Source organism: Passer domesticus, chromosome 19 (genome assembly GCF_036417665.1).
Source record: "Passer domesticus isolate bPasDom1 chromosome 19, bPasDom1.hap1, whole genome shotgun sequence".
In the NCBI taxonomy this organism is placed as follows: domain Eukaryota; kingdom Metazoa; phylum Chordata; class Aves; order Passeriformes; family Passeridae; genus Passer; species Passer domesticus.
The window spans coordinates 5640382-5658726 of NC_087492.1; the positions used below are offsets into that span (position 1 = coordinate 5640382).

The 18345-nt window shown below is 49.8% G+C and overlaps 2 long non-coding RNA genes across 4 annotated transcripts in view; both read left to right on the forward strand.

The window, feature by feature from the left end:
• The first annotated feature begins 2063 nt into the window (after positions 1–2063).
• Positions 2064–10393, forward strand: LOC135283542 (uncharacterized). Its single transcript, XR_010349266.1, has 3 exons — positions 2064–3200; positions 3955–7583; positions 7683–10393. It is a non-coding gene; the product is annotated as an uncharacterized LOC135283542 (long non-coding RNA).
• Positions 10394–12442: 2049 nt separating this feature from the next.
• The window catches only part of LOC135283540 (uncharacterized), a 6210-nt gene continuing 307 nt past the window's right edge, over positions 12443–18345 (forward strand). The window contains exon 1 of one of the 3 annotated variants that reach the window (XR_010349259.1): positions 12443–17176. This is a non-coding gene — a long non-coding RNA (uncharacterized LOC135283540). The remainder of the gene's footprint in view (positions 17177–18345) is intronic. The other 2 variants (XR_010349260.1, XR_010349261.1) reach the window with 2 other exon arrangements.

The following is an 18345-nucleotide window of genomic DNA, read 5'->3' on the forward strand; positions in this document are numbered from 1 at the left end:
CCTCAGTCACCACCAGGCAGCTGGGCAGACAAGCCCCAAAATTAATATTCCCTGCCCTTATCCACACCCCAGCCTGGCCTCAACAGGAAAATACCCAGGGATGAGAGATGGGGAGCCAAAGTTTCTGCACCAGCTGCACGGATCTGTGATACCACAGCATCCCAGACTGCAGGAAGGTCTGGATGAAATTACACATTACCCTCATTTTCTTCCCTTTCTTGAGCAAAAAAAAATTGTCCAAAAGGGTCTTTCCTCCTCCCCCTGTGACCAAGGCAACAACCAGAGAACATCTCCTGCCTTGGACTCCTTATTAGTTTAATTAGACGATTTTCTGCATGATTTATCCTGAACGCTGCAATTGCACAATCAAATCACAGATCAGTTGACAACTTCATTTAAAAAATTAGTGTTTAGCAGCTTTGTGGGCTCTAAAAGCTCTGAGGACATCTGTCAGCAGTGACCCCTTCAGATAGTGACAAACAGTGCCAGGCTGTGTCCCCACCTCCTGTCCTGCCTGCAAGCTGGCATGCTGGAGAATCCCTGGAGAACAAAAACAAAACCCAAAACCAGGCCTGGGATTTTTCTGGCAACACCAAAGCTGCCTGTGCTTGGCCTCCCCCTGAGATGTCAGTCCCCAACTGTGAGTGAGTGTCAGCGAGGGAACAGATCCCTCTGCTGCTCCAGGGGCTCCGTGTTCCCCGTGGATTTGCAGCCCCCTGCGCTGTTTGAATTGTGTGGGAGGTGGTGCCCGCTGGGAGGCTGCCACCTCTGCTCAGGGTGTCACTAAAACCAGAGCCCCTGTGCTTCCCGTTGGAGCTGTGCCCATCCCAGGACATGGGATGGGGATGGAGGGAGGGAAGGAGGGAGGATGGAAGAACCTGAAGCTGAGCACAGCAGCTCTCAGCGGTGCATTTCCCAAATCCCATCCCCAAAATTCCCTTTTGATCTGAGGGCAGGGTTTGGATCAGCTCAGCCCAGCGAGTCTGGAGTTTCCTTGTGCTTGGCAGGCTGGCAGGAATCACTCCCAGAACAGGGCAGGGCAGCACTGCCCTGGTGGGGACACTGGTGCCAACAGAGCTGCCTGGGTAGATCCTGCAGGGAGAAGAGGAGATTTATCCACCATTTCCTGCAGGTTTGGGGAGGAGGAAACATCCTGTGCCTCCTGAGCAGGGAATGCACAAACTGTGCCTTTGCTCTAAAGAAACAGAATCCAGACCCACCTTCCCCTCCTGGCTTCATCCTGTGGCTCTCTGGGGTGGAAGGTGTGAGGGGTGGACATCTGATCCTTAAGGTGACTCAAAGCCAAGGGGATTCCTCTGAATTCTCCATGTTCAGGCTGAGGCAGTGACACCCATCCTGAGGGAACCTGCCTTTCCAAGGGGACTGTCCAGCCCAGGTGACACCACGATGACAACAAAGCATTTTTCCACTGAAGAAACAGAAGCCAGGCCCAGCTTCTCCTCCTGGCTTCATCCTGTGGTTACCCAGAATCTCCAGGGTGGAAGGTGTGGGGGGTGGACATCTGATCCTTAAGGTGACTCAAAGCCAAGGGGATTCCTCTGAATTCTCCATATTCAGGCTGAGGCAGACTCCCCTCCCGAGGGATCCTTTCCAAGGGGACTGTCCAGCCCAGGTGACACCACCATGACCACAAAGCATCCTTTGCCCTCAGAGATCTCCAGAAATCCCACTGGCACCACCAGGGTCCAGACCTTGTGAGGGTACTCAGGAATCAGCCTCCATTGCACATCTTCAGCAGCCTGAGACAACTGATTATAATGAGCTGCGCTAATTAGACTGTTTTAATTCAAAGGCCAGCAGGCTAGGAGAGATGTGAACCAAGGGAACCTTTGGGAGGCAGCAGCTGGATTTCCAGCCGGTGCAATTCCTTCAAGTTGCCCACTGGTGAGTCCTTTAGCAAATGTCTCCTGTCCCCCCTCTCTCCCCAGAAGGAGAACTTGGTCAGGAAGGGCGAGGAAGGACAGAGCCCCCATTCCTCCATTCTCCAGCAGCCCCTCTGGGCCATGGAATGACAGCTGTTTCCAGTCAAACGAGCCTCCTCCTCTCATTCCCTCTTCTGACTTTTGCTTCAGCTGTTATTCAATTGCACAGATGAAAGAAACAACTCAGGAAGGAGCTAATTAGAGGAAGACAATGCAGCAGATGAACTGAGGTGGAACTGGGGAAGGAGGTGGTGGATGGTAGAGAGGGAATGGAAATCCTGAGAGGAGCAGCAAATACATGGAGCCAGTCAAAAGGGACCATTAAAAAAAAAAAATTAACTGTCAGGGGCATCTCCCAGAACTGCTAAAAACTGAAGGAACAGTGGGAGTTGCCACGCATCTCCTGGTTGTGCCAGCCTTTCTAGCCCTGGGAGTTCCAGGAGAAACTGCTGGTCCCCTTTGGGCCTGAGTTTCCCCTTTTTGTAAAAATCCAGGTTCATTCCTGGATGTATTCAGGAACGTCAGTGAAGGACTCAGAAACATCTTGAGATGTGCAGACCAAAGGGACTTCAGAAGAGCACATCAGGCAGAAGAACACTTCAGCAGAACAAATCTCCTTGGAAGGTTGCTGTTTGGAGCCTCGGGAAAGTGTGCAGGAGAACAGGCAGCTGGGACAAGGATGAGGAGCCCAGGAGATCCTTTAGGAGACTTTTTGGCCAAACCACAGAGCATGGAACTCCAGTGACTGAATCCAGCGCTTACTTGGCTCTCTGGCATGTCTAGAAATCCAAATCTAGAATTCCCAGCTGGGGACAAGCAGGTACTGGCCTGTCACTCCAGCTCCTTCCCCTCAGTGGCACCATCTCCTGTGTCCCATACTTCTCTTTATTACCAAAATCCCCCAAAGACACCATTGATGATGGAAAACCGTCAGAGAGGCAATTAGAAAGAAGTTAAAGTGAATTACATATGCAGGGTTTATTTTCTGTTTTCTGCTAAGGCTGCTGCCAATTATTGTGCAATTAGGCTGCCTTCATTAGCAAATGAGATTAAAATTAACATCATTAATTACTTGTTCTGTTAAACAGGGGGAAGCAGGCATTTAAGGGGAAGATACAGGAAGGTTGTGCTTGGAGCAGATGGAGCAATGTTCTCCAGCACCGTTCCTTCAAGGGCTGCTCTGGGTTGTTCACTGTGGGCTAATACAGAGATTAAATTCACAGCACTCCTGCAAAGCCTTGCAGGAACACAGCACAGGTAGGTCAGAAAATCATCCTCACATGGTGCAAAAGAAAAGCTGATGGCTACAGGGAATAGCCATGGGATTGCTCCCACCTGAGACTGGAGGAAGCCTCTCACAGTTGCTGGTTGGCACCAAGAATTTCTAATGGGGCTGGCACCATCAGGGATGGGGAAATGGAGCCAGACCAACTGCTGTTATTTATGGCAATGTTTTCTTGGCCTTTTTGGACATTTTGTGGACATGAAGAAGACTCTCCTGGGCTCACAGGCTGGGCAGGGAGGTCAAGGAGGAGCAGCAGAGCTCCAAAGTGGTGGTGGTGTCTTCACAACCCGACTCGGCTGCAAAACTGGGATGCTGCCTAAGTCCAAAGTGATGCCATGGAGCTGTGAGGCCACACTTTGAGGTGCCTGGATCCCAGGGCTGGAAGGACCTCAGGAAGTCACCCAGCCCAGCCTGCTGTCCCCATACAGAGCTGGTGTGGCTGGACCATTTTCAGCTGTTGTTTCTCTAGGCCACTCTTGCAGGCCCTGCTCCTTCTGACACTTTCTGTCCAATGTTTTGCTTTCTTTTCCATTGGGAAGGCTCCTCTAAGTGTTTAATTAGAACTGCAGTTGCCCAGTAATAGCTGACTGCTCCGTGGTCATGGAAAAGTGATTATTCCCATTCTGTTTGCATCAGCCTTTTTCATATTTCAGACCTGTTCCAGTCTTGCTTGAACTCCTCTTCTTTGGACTAAAGCATCACAGTTTACTCAATTTTCCTTTTCAGCCCATGCCTGCCAATCTTCAGTCAGTTCTCCTTGCTCTGGACTCTCTTCCAATGCTTTGTAACTTCCTGGGTGAGTAGCGCCCAAAACTGCATCCAGCACTCAGCTGAGCTCTCCACAGCACTGGGAAAAGCAGGAATTCTATTTTATATGTTCTGCTGGGGCTACTTCTGTCTACACTCTCCTGTTTGTCATTTTTCACAGCATATCTCATCCACTCCTTGATCAGAAAAAGAGCCCCAGACTTTCCTGCAGGATTGCCTTTCTGCATCCTGCATGAGAACAGTTCATCATGCCTGCCTAGATGGAAAGTCCTGTACTTATCTCTATTAAATTGCATCTAATTTCTTCCAAACCATTTCTCCAATTTGTCAAAATCATTTTGAAAGAAATAGACAGATTGGAAAGGTCCCTTGGAAACATGGAGTGCAGTGAGACAGCCCTGAGTTTCATCCTGAGCCTTGCCAGGCTGCTGTTTCCCTCTGATCTGTGTCTCTCTCACCTTGCTCTGCAACACCTGAAAGAAAAATGTGCCCCCTGTGAGGGACATTGTCACAAGCTGAGCCTCTTCAAAGCATGCAGATGTGCAGATAATGCCCAAACCTTCAGGAAAGGCACTGCTGTGGCTGCAGAACCCCTGCTCGCTCAGGCTGCTCTCAGTCCATGCTGGAGTCTTGCAGGGCACTGCAACATCACTCCCCAGCTCTAAGCAAACCCAAAGACTCCAAAAGTGGATCAAAGCCTTAGGAAATGGACTCAGCTGCACTCCTGACCGTCTGCAGGGGTTACCTGGCAGCCTGTGTGCTGCTCCTCGTGCTAATGGACTCCCTTTTCTTTGTAGCCCAGGTAGCAGCTGGGGCTGAGAGCCTCTCTAGGTAAGGCTTAGACAAAGCAGGGGGAGTTTTTATTAGATCTGCTTTGGAGCACACAAACCTTTGCATTGAGAGCAAGAGCATCAGGCTGCAAGTGAATGAAAGCTGAGGTCATTTATTGTCTGTCCCCTTTGCTCGCAGGTTCCTCTGCTCTAAAAATACCAGCTGCCCTTTTGGACAGGTCAGAACTTCCACAAAAAGGAGCAGCCTGGCTGGAACAGACTGCGCTGATCCTGAGGGAGCACGTGGGGCTCAGCCTCTTCCCCGTTGTGTTTGGATCTCTGGTTGATCTCACAGGAGCCATTTCCCCTCTCTCTGAGCTTCCCACCTGCACACAAGGTGCAGCAGTTGTGAGCAGCAGCACTGGCAGCAGTGCCAGCAGCACCAGTGACAGCACAGCCCAAGTTCAGCATATTCGGGCTGTGCCCCTTGCTGGATGCATCTGAATGCACCCCATTTTTTGCTCTCCTGACACCCCTGTGAAGCTGGGAGGAGAAATCTTTCATCTCTCCAGCTGGAAGCCTCAGTCAGAAAGAGATTTAACAGTGTACCCATGGTTAGTCATGAGCAGGAGGCCGCTTGGGGAACTAATACTATTTCTTACTCAGGGGAGATTTTCAGTGTTGATGATCTGTAAAATGTTTGCCTTGAATTTCCTTTAGACCCAGCACAGAGCAGTATCTTATTCCAAAGCTGTGTTTAAGAATGGCCATGAACTTTATTAGGTGTGAGCCCTTCAGTGAGGAAAGCAATCGGATTGTGAGCAATGCAATACCTCGTGCATAGCAAGCAGGCAGCTGGCTCTGAGGAGAGGTTCCTCATGCAGACCTCATCAAAAAATGAAATGAGAAAAATAAGTAGACAGGACTAGGCAGGGAATTCTTCTGCCTTTGTGCCCCAGGGGGAGTATATCCAAATTAATAGGCCTTTTCCAGTACTAATGGCTCAGTGAAGATGTGGGAGTCACAGGCCACATCATCAGCTGGTGTAAATCAGTGTGTACCTGGAGAGAGAGCTGCAACATTTATTTACATTCCTCTTAGCCAGCCCACCAGGAGCACCAGGAAAAGTCACAACCAGAGATCCCTGGGTCCCACCTGGCTCCCTGTGGGAGGAGTGCCCATGGACAGGGATGCTGCTCAAAAGCCACCAGTGTGGTAAAATCCTGACCAACACCAAATCATCCAGCACTGGCACTTCCATGCTCCACTTACAGGCTCAGCAATTCCCTGGAGAGGAGCTGAAAGGGGACTGGCAGAGGGAAAAGAAGTGGTATGATGGGGTCAGCAGGCTGGAAGGGACTGGGAGAAGGTGCAAAAGGACCCTGAGGTGTGCACAGGGCAGGAAAAGGGGGATGGGAGAGGGAGAGACAATGAGAGAGAGCAAGTGATACAGAGTTTTCCTGTCAGACTCCTCTGTGAGGGCAGATTTATCTGCCTCCTTCCTCTGGAAAATTCATTAGGCTTTTGTGCCTCCCTCCTCTCCGTGCCAACGTGCTCCAGCTTTGCCCAGGAACAAACCAGTAATTCATGTTCATGCATTTTCCTCTCCCAACTCCCGTGAAACAACATGGAATCCTCCCAGCCCAGCTCTGCTCCTGCTGATGGGCACCAGCATCCTGGGAGGATGCAGATATTCCTGCAGGAATTTGCAGACAAACAGCAGAAATCCTCTGGTGACCACTCAGCTTGGTGTGAGAGCTGATCCATGGACAAGCAGCTGCCCTGGGAATAAGGGGGAAGAGGCTCCAGGAGCAGGGTGTGTTCTTTACTCAGCTTAATTTATCCATAACTTAGCCAAAGGAAATTGAAGTGGCCTGTTCCAGCATTCCTTAATTTGCCAGTGAACTGGCTATGGAAGGAGATAAGAAATAAGGGCTGAAATCTTGAAAGAAGCCATTAGGCAAACACAGGAGCAAAGACCAGCTGAAATGCGTGTTTGTGCACCGATAAGATTCTGAACGTTCCTTTCAGCACCTGACAGCCAGAGGTATCAACAAGGCAGACAGATTAAATTCCTATAGGCATTAATTAAAAGGATTCTGATGAGGAGAGAAATTAAGGCCCAAACACTGAGCAGAAACAACTGTTATTTTTTCCTCAGAGAATTTTTAGCTCCAAACAAGTGCTGGGGGGAGGTGAAAATGGGTTTGTGTGAGATGCAGATGGGAGATGTAGAAACACATCTCCAAATGGTAAGGACCACAAGCAAGCTGGAACAAAAACATTGGGATGGCTGGTGGTGATGAAACAGTAATGAAGAGAGATAAGAAGCTGACCACCGTGGGCAGATGGTGGAAGGTGGGAAGGTGGAAAAGGCAGTGAAATCCCAAAGATTCCCGTGGTCAGTCTGAGATTCCCAAGACCAAAAGAGTTGAATAAAGGATCACCTGTACCCAGCTTCTGTGGGGAGAGCTGCAGGAAGGGCACAAGCACAAAGGGGCTGCAGCTGAGACAGAGGAATGGGAACGGGCTGGATCTCTCACAGCTCTGTGCATGCAGAGCTGGGGAGAAAGGAAAAAACCTGTCCAAGAATCCTCATCTCCTGCCAAAATTGGCTGTGAGGGGTCTGTGTGAGCTTTGTGCGTGGCTGACCAAGCAGGGCAGGTGTCCCAGTGATCTGAAGACACCTACAGCTCTCCCTGACTGCGCATCCAGAGACCTGAGAGGAGGAACAACCTTGTGAACCAGACAGAGGTCAGGGACTGGCAGAGCCTGAGCAGACTCCTGGTTCCACCAGCAAGGGAGGGAGGATTTGGGGTGAGTTGTTTGCCACAGCTTGTTGTCCTAAGGAAATAAAAGTGCCCTTCTTCCCTTCACCCTAATCCTTCCCAATCTCATTTGGCTCTTTGCCTGCAGTGCCAGGAGCTCTCTGCACCCTGCATGGAAGCAAACAGGACTTCCCACGCCTGAAAGATTTGTGGCTGCCAGATCCATCATCCCAGCAGCTGCAGTGGAACAGGAGGGTAGCAATTTTGCCTCTGCATCCCTGTGACACCCGTGTGGGTGAGTGCTGTTCCAAGAGAAGCCCCAGCTCCCGTGGAAGTGTGTTGATCCGCGTTTAGCTGCGCTCCTGCTTCCTCTGGAAGACACATCCAGCTGAAGCCAGACAGATTCCACCCACCACAAGGCAGCACAGCTGACGTCTTGTGGCAGTCCCTCGAGGACACGTCTCCAGAAAAAGAATCACACAGCTGCTCATCTCAGCTCCCTAAGTCACCACTTCTCTCCTGTTTGGTTTTTTCCCCCCCCTCTTTTTCTCTCAGTTGCTTTATTTACATCGTTTTCCTCCCAACAGGTTGACAGAGCAGCGAATGCTTCGTGGCAGGGAGGGTTGGCTTGGCAAAATTCTCACTCAGGAAACACTGGAGTGGCTCAGGAACATGTTTGGAAAAGCCACGACCCTGTTGTAATGCAGCTGCCACGTGCGAGGGATTAAACACCAACTTGGAAGTTCATGGGAGTGAAATGTCAGCTCAGGGGTTGATTTCATTCACCTGACATTCCTGTTAATAACAATGCCTAATTAGAAAGGCTTTTAAGCATCCGTTACATTAATTTAACGTGAAAATCTCATGGAGCTTTATTGGAATTTTTTTCTCCTGTAAAATTAACCCTGCAGGCTTGTTACACATGTTTTCATTAGGGACTGTGAGAAGTGGGGATATTCAGTGAATTAGAATCAGCCCCTTAGTCTTTGAGTTTAACTTTGTATTTCAAGTTCTTTTATGCTGATAAAGCCCTAATTTGATCCCCCCCCCACCCCTCCATTAATTTAAAACGTGCCACAGCTTCCTCACACTGCAGCTGAAGACTGGAAACCCAAATTCACTGCTGCCAATTCCTATGCAAAGCAGATAAAAGCCTGGAGTTCAGAGCCTTTGGTAGCAGCTGGTGCTAATTCTGGTGTGCAGCCCTGCTCTGCTCCATGGAGCACATGCCTCTCACATGGCTGTTTTCCACACAGCTGCCAAGCCGTCTTTAAGGGGGCTGGAAAGCCACCACAGGGTTGCCCCTTTATTATTATTTTTTATTATTTTATTATTATTTTATTATTTTTAAATGTTAAAATTGTATTAATTTATTTTATTATTTCTCTTTTTAAGTGTGAGACATGACATCCTAGCCAGCACTGAGGCTCCTACCTTTAAGGGCACAACGTGCTGCAGCAGGAGCTGAAATATCCCAGAGATTTTTATGGGAATAACAGAGGCTGCTAAAGGATCACAGGGCTCATCACAGAGAGGGTCTGGCCATTCTGATGGCCCCACCTCACAGTGCTCTGGCCACGCTCTCAAAGTGGCTGCAATTACATGTGGCTGGGCCAAAGGTCCGTGGGGCAAGGAGAATGTGAGTCCCCTTTGAAGGATTTTCCATGCCTTTGGAGCCCAACCTTTGGAGAACAACCTGAGCTATTTCCAGCCCTGGGATTCATTAAACTGTGTCCCCATGTCAAGGTTTGGGCTGCCATTGAACTTCCCAGCTTGGGAGAGCACTGAGTGATTTTAATGATGGATCCACTTGGGGAGTGGAGGGAAAGTTGAAGGAACAGGAACAAATACTTGACTGGCATAAATCCATGGAATTGCTTGACATCCAGTGGAAATCTGACACAAAGCCAAGTCCCTTGTCACACAGATGTGTTACTGAAATTGAACCTAAGTGGCAAAAGATTCACACTGACACATTAATAGAGAAGAACATGCACAGCCCTTGTTCTCCTGCAGCCCACCACAGGATGGTTTCCCTCATTAGATTTTACACTGCTGCAGCTTCCCCAGATCTACAATTCCCAGCTGATTTCACCCCTCTCCATAGTAAACTACACTGCTGCCTAATGCACCAGATGTAAGAATATTTTCTGATAACCACAGAGACTTCTCCTCTTATTAAGACTTTCCCTTGAGTCACTGCACATTAATATTACCCATCTGTGGTATTTATCCTCTCTCAATATGCAGACACTTATCCTGTCCCTCGTAGTTGTTACTTTGCCAAGCAGTACATAATTAGATGTTTAGAATCTCTCCTTGTTAATCAGACCCTTTGAACTGCCTGTAGCTCCAATAATGTTGTTGAACTTCCCAAGTTTGTCAGTACCCCTCTCCTGAGGAGGTGTGCAGCACTGAGAGCAGTGTCCCAGCTGTGCTGCAGAGGAAGGGAGCGTGACCCTGTGCCTGCAGTGCCCTCGGTCTGTCTCTGCAGCCACAGCGCAGCTCAACTTTTCCCCTCTCTAATCCCCAGATCCCTTCTGATCATCTTCTGCCTCGTGAGTCCTCCAAGGCTCTGTTGAAGATGATGGAGATCTTTTCTGCCAGCTCGGTGCCCTGCTCCCTCCCTCCTACCACTCATCTCACAGATCAAGTTATTAACTGGGAGCGCGATTGGCAGGCGAGGGGGAGAGACGCGGATAGGGAATGAAAGGCACGCACAGAATTTGTATGCAAGTTTAGCTCCTCTGTTCACTCTGGCATTGGCATTGCCTCAGAAACTAGTTCAGTTTGGTCCCTGCTGAGGATTTGTTTCTGGAAACCTGTCCTGCCTAATTTCCTAGACTTCCCAAAGCTATATCCTTTGGAAAAAAAAAGGCTCCTCAGCTTTCTTCTCTAACTGCCCTCTACTAAAGAGCTTTTCCTTGATCCTTCCCAGCTGCTCAGAACCTGCTGCCTGGGTTAACCTCTTTCTTGCTGGCAGAGGCAAAATCCACCCTCTGCTCTGCATGGGAGCAGACTTGGGCCAGGAACCATCACACCTGATGTGAAACCTCTGCTTGGATTAGTGGGATTTCAGCTGGGCAAGATCGGGATGTGAATTTTTATTAGGAGGCTCTTGGCATCTGCTGATAAAATTTTGTTACCCTCTCCCCAAACTGGTCTGATAAAAGCCAGCAGGACTGGAACTCTGTCTTTTACAGGGGCTGTAAAAGAATCAGGAGTGGTCTGGAAATCCTGCTGTTAGAATAGTTTTGGAACCTGGAACTGGATAAAAAGCACTGCAGCTTGGGCTGCCAGGGTTTCCGTGTCATTTCCATCCTTCTCATGCTGCTGTCTCTCATCCCTGCTGTGGATGCTCTGTGCTGAGATTTCTTAGAGGCTGAATCTCACCACCTGAGCTGCCAACACCTTATCTCAGCAGCTCAGCCAAACATGGGGACTTGGCACAGGTGACAAAGGCTGAGATGTGGCTGCTAATTGCGTTTGTGCTGCTTTTCCATAGGATGGCAGGTCAGGAGAAGTGACAGACTAAAAAGAAGCTTAGAACCTTAAAAAAAAAACCTGACCCACAGATTACCTAACAAGTCTTCAGTGATTTGTAAAGGGAAAGGAAACCTATTTCTGAGTATTTTCCCAAAATCAAGGAAGAAAAGAAGTGTAAGAGCATGTCCGAAGCAAAAGATTCTGAGAGGTGAGGGAGTAGCCATAATCCAGAGGCTGAGCTTCTCCTATGGGATAAAAACCTCCGGGTTCAAGCCCTGCCTGCAGAACAGGGCACAACAGGACAAATCCACCTCAAATGGCAGGAGCTGGCTTAGCAGAACCTCCCCCTCACCAACAGCAGGGCTGGGAGAGCATCCTTCCCTCAGAGATCCCACACGGCCAGGCAGGGCTGGAAGGACATCCTTCCCTCAGAGATCCCACACGGCTGAGATGGCTGGGAGAGCATCATTCCCTCAGAGATCCCACATGGCTGAGATGGCTGGGAGAGCATCCTTCCCTCAGAGATCCCACACGGCCAGGCAGGGCTGGGAGGGCATCCTTCCCTCAGAGATCCCACACGGTTGAGCAGGGCTGGGAGGACATCCTTCCCTCAGAGATCCCACATGGCTGAGCAGGGCTGGGAGGGCATCCTTCCCTCAGAGATCCCACATGGCTGAGCAGGGCTGGGAGGGCATCCTTCCCTCAGAGATCCCACATGGCTGAGCAGGGCTGGGAGGGCATCCTTCCCTCAGAGATCCCACATGGCTGAGATGGCTGGGAGAGCATCATTCCCTCAGAGATCCCACATGGCCAGGCAGGGCTGGGAGGACATCCTTCCCTCAGAGATCCCACACGGTTGAGCAGGGCTGGGAGGACATCCTTCCCTCAGAGATCCCACATGGCTGAGCAGGGCTGGGAGGACATCCTTCCCTCAGAGATCCCACATGGCTGAGCAGGGCTGGGAGGACATCCTTCCCTCAGAGATCCCACATGGCTGAGCAGGGCTGGGAGGACATCCTTCCCTCAGAGATCCCACATGGCTGAGCAGGGCTGGGAGGACATCCTTCCCTCAGAGATCCCACATGGCTGAGCAGGGCTGGGAGGACATCCTTCCCTCAGAGATCCCACATGGCCTAGCAGGGCTGGCTGGGAGGGCATCATTCCCTCAGAGATCCCACATGGCCAGGCAGGGCTGGCTGGGAGGGCATCATTCCCTCAGAGATCCCACACGGTTGAGCATGGCTGGGAGGGCATCATTCCCTCAGAGATCCCACATGGCCGAGCAGGGCTGGGAGGATTTTTCCCTCAGAGATCCCACATGGCCGAGCAGGGCTGGCTCTGAGGAAGAAAGAGAGGCCCCTCAGTGGCTGGCTGCCAAGGGGCTGGAGGTGCCCAGGTGAGGGGTCAGTGCTGTGGGGAGGATGAGGATGAGGATGAGGATGAGGATGAGGATGAGGATGAGGATGAGGATGAGGATGAGGATGAGGATGAGGGAGGGCTTGCTCTGAGGACGGGGTGATGGCAGCACCTCGTGTTTGTCAGCGAGCACAGCGGCAGCCGCGGCCTAGCCCAGCTCAGGCCTGTCTTCTCCCAGCAGGCCGGCAAGAGATTTACATAATAACGGGCCTATTTTAACTTTGCTTCATTGGCTCCTGACAAGATACAATATTTTTGATTAAACAGCTTCCCAGGAAGGAGCCGCTGCCTTAAACCGCCCGCACTTTCTCTGACCCCATGTGATCTCATTAGCGGCCCCCTCAGACATGTCTGATGGCGTCTGAAATTCTGCTTTTCCTCCTTCCTCTAAACGAGCTCTTCAGGGTAGGGCAGAGCCCTCCTCACCCCCATGCTGTGTCCAGCTCTGCCGCTCCCAGCCCTGAGCAGGGCATTCCATCAGCCCTTCAGTCCTGAGAGGCTTTTCTCCAGCTGCTTCCCTCCCTCACTCCTCCTCCTCTCCTCCCCTATCAATCCTCGAGCTGCCTTTTCAGTTTCTCTGGATCTCACACCATCTGTCTCTCTCCTTGCTCCTGTCTTTTTCCTTTTCCCTCCTCTACTGACCAGCCCAACAGAGAGAGATAAATCTCCCAAGCCAAGGAGACCACGTCCTCCATATATATTTATGTGACAGTCAGATGCTACGGTGACAAAGATCAAAGCCAGCAGCGAGCTCGACAGGGAGATTCAATAACAGCACAGAGTTAGAGCGATAGGAACAAGGCAAATGGATAGTTCTGATTTTAGTAGATTATTGACTGCACAACAGAGGCAAAAAAAGGTTTCCCAGCAGCATGGCTTAGAGAGCAGCTCTTCCCAGTACAGCCCAGGCGAACAAAAGGAGTGAAATATGAGAGAGGGAGCACTGGTGGCACAGCTGACAGTGCCATCATCTGTGTGAGGAATGGGCCTCCCTCCCGGATGAACCACTTGGAATATGGATGGGAAAAGGTGAAATCTGCTTGCAGCTGAGCCTGAAGTGAAGTGGGCTCTGCAGAGACTTGGGGCACAATCCCACATACCTCCCGTTACATCTGGGCACCAGAGGAAGATTTCTGTCTCTTAGAAGAGTTCTGCTGGCATGGGGACAGCACAGAGCTGTGAAGGATGCTGGGTGGTGTTTCTCTCCAGTCTGATTCTAAACACAGGGCATGGCTGATCCTCTGCAGTGGGCATGTCCTCACTGCTCTTTAGCCTGTTTAATGTTGGGAACTGAAAATCTATGGGGTGTGCACATGGCTCCCAGAGGAATCTGGGTCAGGACAAGAAATCGTCTTTGGTTCTGGTTCTTTCCTGCCCTCAGTAAAGATCCCTCAGTGCAGCTAATTCTGCCTTCCCCCACGATCTCATTTGGCACACAGATTATTTCCTTACAGCCCTTCTGGGGGAGAGGGAGAAATTGAGATGCAGAGCTCACCCAGCAAGAGTTCACTGCAAAACATCCTGGAGAGGCTCACAGTGAAAGCTGGGGGGGTAAGGGCTGCAAAGGGAAATCAGGTATGAGCCAAAGGGATGGCAACAAACCCCACAATCCCCACCAGGTCTGGAGAATCGAGAGCCAGGAAGATTTTTCTTCTTGTGATGTTTCCCCCGAGTTTTTCCAGCCACACAGGCCAGACCAGCAGCTCAGCTCCAGCCACACCTCTGGATGTGTGCAGAACCACCTGCACACATCCAGAAGCACCTGCAGAACCTGCTAAGAACAGCCAGGAAATTACAGGAGAGGCTTCAAATTTCGATTGTGCTTCAGCCCGGGTTTCCTGACAGGGAAATGAACTGGAAACAGCAGAACGATGGGGATTGACCTCCAAAAAAAGTAACCCAGCCCTGAACAGGAGCATCCAGACGAGAGGAGCAAGGATGAAACCACTTCACCCCAAGACCTGCAAGAAGTGGCAGCATTTAGCAAATATTAAATAAACAAAACCCACAGGGAGCTGCTGAAGCATCTCCGAGAGCCTGGAAACCTGCAGAGGGGGTCAGAAGTGATGTGGAGCCATTTAGAGCACTGAACTGGATTAATTGGAACACCAGCAGGTTGAGAAGTTGGGATGGGGGCATGAATATGGGGTGTGAAGGATATCTCATCTCTCTGCGCTTAATTTCAGCCAATTAGCACCCATCCTGGGAAGGGGGGGGAGCTGTTAAGTGCTGAATAACAAGAGTGTGAGCTCAAGTGTGAAGAGGTACAAGCAGGAACAGAGAGCCCCTTTCAGCAGCATCTCTGTCAATATTCAGAGACTGAAAAACACCGTGAAATTATTTCTCCTGCATTCTGGGAAGGGAAGGAAATCTTACAGTACAAACACACTAATGGGCTACGCAGGGATCTGAAGGAGGATTGGTGAGGTATTAGAGCAAGCTGCATAAGGGGGGAAAAAAAGAGCAAGGAAAGAGACAGGATTTCCAGGGAGATTTCATCCAAATCGATGAAGTGAGAACTGTAAAGGGGCAGTATTCCATGGGGATGGAGCTGGTAATTGGCCCACGCAAGCCCAAACAGAGAAAAGCACTCAAAATGCAGGCTGGAAGGGGAGCACGTGGCTGCCAGGTTCCCTTCAGGCAGGGACCAGGAGAGACCACGGGGAGAAAAGTTTCTCCTGTGCTAATCCTGTGCACAGATCTGTGAAGCCCCTTCCACATCCCTCCTTAGAAATCCCTGCTGCTGCAGTGCCTGGCAAACACTGCTAGTACCAAAGCAGGAGCAGGCTTATCCCAGGAAGGAGATCCTGGGGTGGCTGTGTCCCGTGCAGGGCCCTGTGTCCCTTGTGTCCGCTTGCCTGTCAGCCCAGAGGGATGGGAACAGTCTTTGAGTTCCAAATGTGCTCCAGGTGGAGGGTTCAGACCCCGAGGGCAGTTGAGAGAAGGCAGCACACGAGGTCTCAGCAGTTTGAGAGGAGCACTGCCTCAACAAGAATGCAGAATGAAAAAGAGGGACTGGGGTGAGAGCAGGTCCAGAGGGAGCAGACCCCACATGAGGGCTGTGCCAGCATCAGAGAGAGATTGGCACTCAGATCCTGCATGTTTCTGATTTGTTCCTACAGGGACAGTAAAGAAACCACTTGTTTCTGGGTTTGTGTTTCCCTCTTTTTAAAAAAGAAATGCAAACTGAGACCAAGAGAAGAAAAAAAAAAAGCATCTTGAATGACCAAATCCAGTTTTAAAAATGCACTGTTTTAAAAAAACCAAACATGAGAGTTCGGGGGATTCATTAAAAGCAGCTCCTAACTGCTCTCAGATAACCCCAATGGACAAACTTGACACTAAGGTGGGGCAGGGATGAGGAAGCTGCTCCTGGAAAATGTTCCTTCTGTCTCTGAGGGTTCACAGGTAACACTGACTCGGCTCACAGCTCAAGAGCTGGACAAGATTAGAATCATAAGGGAAAAAAATCTTCTTTCTCACTTGTTTCTTCTCAATATAAAAATGCTCTGGAAAGTGCAAACCAGACTGGGAGTCACCTCCTGCTGTCCTGGTGGAACCAGCAGCAGCTCCATGGGGATCCTGATTCTGCCCTGGTGTAACTTCCTGCTCTCCTGGAAGGGATCAGGGCTGAATTTTGGCACCTCTGGCTCTAAAATCTCCCAGGGCTGGCTGTGGAAAAAAGCTCTATTTTCACATGTACCATTTTTGGCTGCATTTTCTGTCAAGTGTTCACAAAAATAAGCGATAGAATGTTTAGGAATTATTAATCGGTGTTTTAATGAATGACTAATCAATGCTTACAGATTACTGGAAAGCCCAAACAGTCAATAGGTTGCTCATAATATTCTGTAATACCTTCTCCTGACATGCTTATAATCACCTGCTAAATTATGCTCCTCGTGTCTTTAATGCCTATTAATCATTTATTAATCTTTTATAAGCCACTTGCAAATGAAAGCAGAATGTAAACCGTGAGATGCCTTCCGTTCTGCCAGCTGTAAGCACCGTGAGTTTTTGGGGGTTTAGGGTAGGATCCATCAAGCAGAGACATGATTTGAGCCCAATCCTAAGTCTTTGTGGCTTTCTGGGCCATGGGTAATTCGCTACCTTGGGCAGGATTTGAGGGAGAGCAGGGATGGCAAGGGCAGCTGAGAGTTTTGTGGTTCAGGTGATGTCAAAATAGTGCTCAGAAAAGATGAAATTGTCACGTCCACAAAAGCTTCATGGAGAAAATCCTTGCAGGGAGAGAGAGGGAGGAATTAACTTCAAGGCTTAAAGCAAAGAAAGGGAAAAAAATCTCCTCTGTGTAAGGACAGAGGATTGAAGCAAATGGACCACAGGTAGGGGAAAATAACTGAAAATTGGTTCGGGTAATCACAGGAAAATCGAAAGATGCTCCAACACAAAGTATGAGAAAAAGAACTGGTAACACAACACGTCTATTCCTCCTCTCAGATAGGACCCATTTTTATAAAAATATCTCCGTATTTGTGAGATCAGACCAGGGCTGCTGGACCAAGGAGAAACTCCATCTGCAGCTCCCAGAGGCTGCCACGGAATTCTCTCCCCAATTCCTGGCAACTGCAATTACTCACAACAACCCCTTTTAACCACTTCCAGGCAGGAGCTCTGCAGGACCATCACAACCATCTCAGGCACTCAGGAGCGCTCTGTGCAATCCCTCTCCCATTCCATGCCCTCGGAGCACACAGAGCCAGTGGCTGCAAGGTCAATCAGGTGATTTCTCCCAACAGCCCAATGCTGAGGATTTAAGCAGTGCTGAGCTGTAAATCTGCCCAGCCCAGCCTCTGTCTGCCCAGACACAGCTTTGCCTTCTGGCTGTTGCTTGTTCTGTCAGCACCCAGCACTGCCAGCCCACCATGTGGGAGCACTCAGGGCAACAGGGAAGGGTGGAGGGGCCTCAGGAAAGGCAGGGACACAGAAAAATCACACGAGGGGCAGGACAAGCAGTGACCCTGCATTCATGTGGCTCCCCTGTGCAGATTTCCCAGCGTCTAACAATGGGGCTTCACTCCAAACACTCATTTTCCTCAACCTTTTCCTTCCTCTTCTGCCCATTTTCACCAAACCTGTGGGAATTTCACATCTCTGAGCTCTTTATCCCTTTTTCAAATTTGCTTGAAAACAAATAGGTTCCAGAAATTTGTGCACATCAGGCAGACCCAGGTGCACACAAAATGGATAGAAATCCCTCCTTTCCTTTGGGAAAAGCCTCCTGCCTGCCCCCAGCCTTGGGGAACTGTCTCACTTTTCACCAATACTCTCAAAACTCTGCAAGGAGCCACCAAATCCTTGTATTTCTTGCTGGGCACAAGAGGAGGTTCATGGGGAGGCCCTGGCACAGGGTGCCCAGAGAAGCTATGGCATCCTGGAAGTGTCCAAGGCCTGGCTGGAGGGGGCTTGGAACAACCTGGGGTAGTGGAAAGTGTCCCTATGATGCCTTAGGATTTAGCATTTATATTTTTCAGATCCTGTACTGCTTTAGTGTATAACTCTAAAACTGTTGTTCTCCCATTTTATTCAGATGAAACAATTTCTCTATAGGCCTGAAACTCAAGGACACCTTTCTATCTCAGGCCCTGAAAAATATAAACAACAGTGAATGGGGGGGGGGAAACTTGGAGGAAATAACTTCATTACCTGAAGCTGTAATTGGAGGATTAACCCCTGATATGTAAATGGACTAAATTTATAATTGTGTGAAAAACTCATCTTTAGTGTAGCCCCTCTCAGAGGCTTTTGACTGTCCAAGGTGCACACTTTAATTTTCTTAGTCTTGTCCAGCCTCTATTTCAGGTAGCCATTCCAAGGCATCCATTTCTGGTGACCACAAAGGGACAAGAGGCTACTGGAAAGGGGATCCCCCCCATGGAAAAGGGATAGAA